This window comes from Castor canadensis, chromosome 5 (genome assembly GCF_047511655.1).
Source record: "Castor canadensis chromosome 5, mCasCan1.hap1v2, whole genome shotgun sequence".
NCBI classification, from domain to species: Eukaryota; Metazoa; Chordata; class Mammalia; order Rodentia; family Castoridae; genus Castor; species Castor canadensis.
Window position 1 is genome coordinate 67300914 of NC_133390.1, and position 2748 is coordinate 67303661.

Below are 2748 nucleotides of genomic sequence, written 5' to 3' on the forward strand. Positions count from 1 at the left end.
GAAGGAATAGCCAGACAGATGGGAGAAGCACAAAGAGAATATGTCATAGAAGATAGAAGAGGGAAGAGGTTGATCAGCTCTGTCAATGGCTGCTGAGTGACTGAGCAAATGAAGACAAAGAAGTGGACAAGGAATTTGGCAAAATAGAGGCTGGAATGGAGGCAAGAATGAACTTGGATGAAGATTTGTAGTATCCAATAAATAAACACTAAAGAGTTGCTTAGGAAAAGTGTAACTAGATGCTGAGACCAGAGATGTTTTTCCTTGGGACTTCTGACATACAAAAGGTAACATTGTACCCAATGTCCTCAACATTACCTCTACAATAAACCCAACATGTTTCAGACTTGTGCCCTTAATACTGTACATAAGGTATCATAGAGGGCTTTCTTTACTAGGCTGAGGGTTATTTTATTGGAATATAGTTATTCCATTTAACAATTCTATATAATAGCCATAAGTGGTTATTGAAATGAGCTACAATCCCTTCCAATTGTTAGAGTCTATTAATATTGAGACATCCCTTTCCTGGAAAAGATCTAGACAAACCCTAAGAAGTTATCTTGAGGTGGCCATAATCTAAACATATGAGCTGAGTTAAAATCATCTCTGAGAGGAATACAGAAATATCAATTCACATTGAGTCAAAGGATTGCTGCATAAGAGAGAAAACCTATTAAAGGTCAAAAAGCCTGTATTTATACATTTCAGGAAATTATGCAAAGAAATTCAAGACCAGCTAGAGGAAAAGCAACCTTCAGAGGCCCTAGAGAATTGGGCGGACTTGGGCCTGCAGGTTCAACTCAGTTGCTTTTAGCACAGAAGCTGAGCTCCAGTCAGTAACCTGCTGGGCTCTGCAGTGAGCCTCAGGCTCTGGCAGGCCTGCATTTGAGCAAATGTGGCAGAAGAGAGCTTCTTATGTATCCCAGGGATAATAATCTGCTCCTTACTAATCTCATTAAACAGTTAATAGAAAAAATGCATTAATGATGTAAAATTTTAATGCATTTTAAGAGTTTCACTGACCAGCTAAGAACACTCAAATATAGCAAGAATACCCACTGTGAAGACAGGCTAGCCAGAATCCTTACTGCTAAATAGCTCTGCAACCATGGGGAGTCACCCATCTGTAAAATGGGGAAAATACTAGTATATTCCTCACTGGGCTATTATGAAATGTAAATCTGACAGAACCTAGGACTTTAAGTAAGTACTCAAAACATACTAGACAACATTATGGTTTAAGATGCCTTCCTGGTAGCTAGAGAGAGTAAGCGGTGTTAAACAGCCCACGATTCTAATTCAGAGAACATCCAGGTAACTGACTCCCTCCTCCATAAGAAAGTCTGAAGGGCAGGTGAGTTCGAGGGGTTGTGTTCAGAAAGAAAATCATTCCAGTGGGTTCTTTCTCCAAAGATGAGATTGAAAAGTTTGAGGGTGTGCACAGGACCGAGATTTGTTACCCTAGATAGATATCACATTAATCACCAGGCTTATAACTTGCCTTTGGAACTACCACAAAGAAAGAATGAAAACACTGGGGTGGGGGTGATGGTGCAGTGGAAGGGCCAGGCAGAGAGGGCAGGCACACCCCCCTTTAGCTTCTGGCTGAGATGTACAGATGATGCATCCAGCTTGAGAATAAGGTACGGGGTACAGGTGAGCTGAAGGATACAGACTGGCTGCAAACCTATGAAGGGGGCAGACCACCCTCTGGTGCTCAGGGGAACTGGGTGGGTTCAGTGAGAACAAACACTCATCAGCCAGCCCTGCATACAACCATCCTCAATGTCGCTGCTGGTGGGTTACAACACAGTGGTAATGGCCAGCAGATTCCTGGACGAGTCATACGGGTACAGGCAACAGCATTTTTTCTTTTCAGAGGGAACGCACCAGGCCTTGGGGAGAGACTGTTAGAGAGAAACACCTACCTCTTCCTCTCTGTCATCCTCCCAAACCACCTGAGTGTCCAGTCTAAATTGTGATTATAGGAACTAAATATCTGTCTTGCCAACGGAACTGAGATTTTTTAGTAATGAGAATTCACTGGTGACTTTTGAAATCAAGTTAGGATGTGATTGAGACAGTCACCTAGCCAGAGGAAAGAGGGATTAGCAGAACAGATTTAAAAATCAGGTATAGGAAAAATAAACTTGTCCCTTAACATTAAAACTTGAAATTCACAGCTAATCAGTATCAGTTATCTGAAAAGGAATCTGTCTTTTCCTAGCTAGTGTTTTGCCTTATGTTATGGTGTTTTGTGTTTATATTGACTATTTTGAAAACATTTTCAAATCTTTTAATTTTCTCTATATATAATCCTAGTAATAGAACACAAAATGCCAAAAATATGGAAGCATCTGTCTTTGTCTGCTTCCTTGCCACTTCCTTATGATCACAAAGGTTTCCAGAAGAGCAGATGTTTTAATAACATGCTTCTCTTTTTATAATTGCAATAAAGGTCCTATAAGTACATGAAATGCAAAAAAGAATATGAAAGTCACCCATATTTTACCAAGATATATATACATACATATATATTTCTCTTAATGTTTGCTATACATTCTTTCTAACTTGTAAATTCACATGTAGACAAACTTTTTTAAAGTTAAAAATGTGTCAAATCACACAACCTACTTAGTAGAATGTTTTTCATGTTTAACACCTAAAGTAGAGTCAGGCACATCATAAGTTTTCAATAAATATTTGTTGAATAAGTGACGGAACTTATCTCCATGGTATGAAACA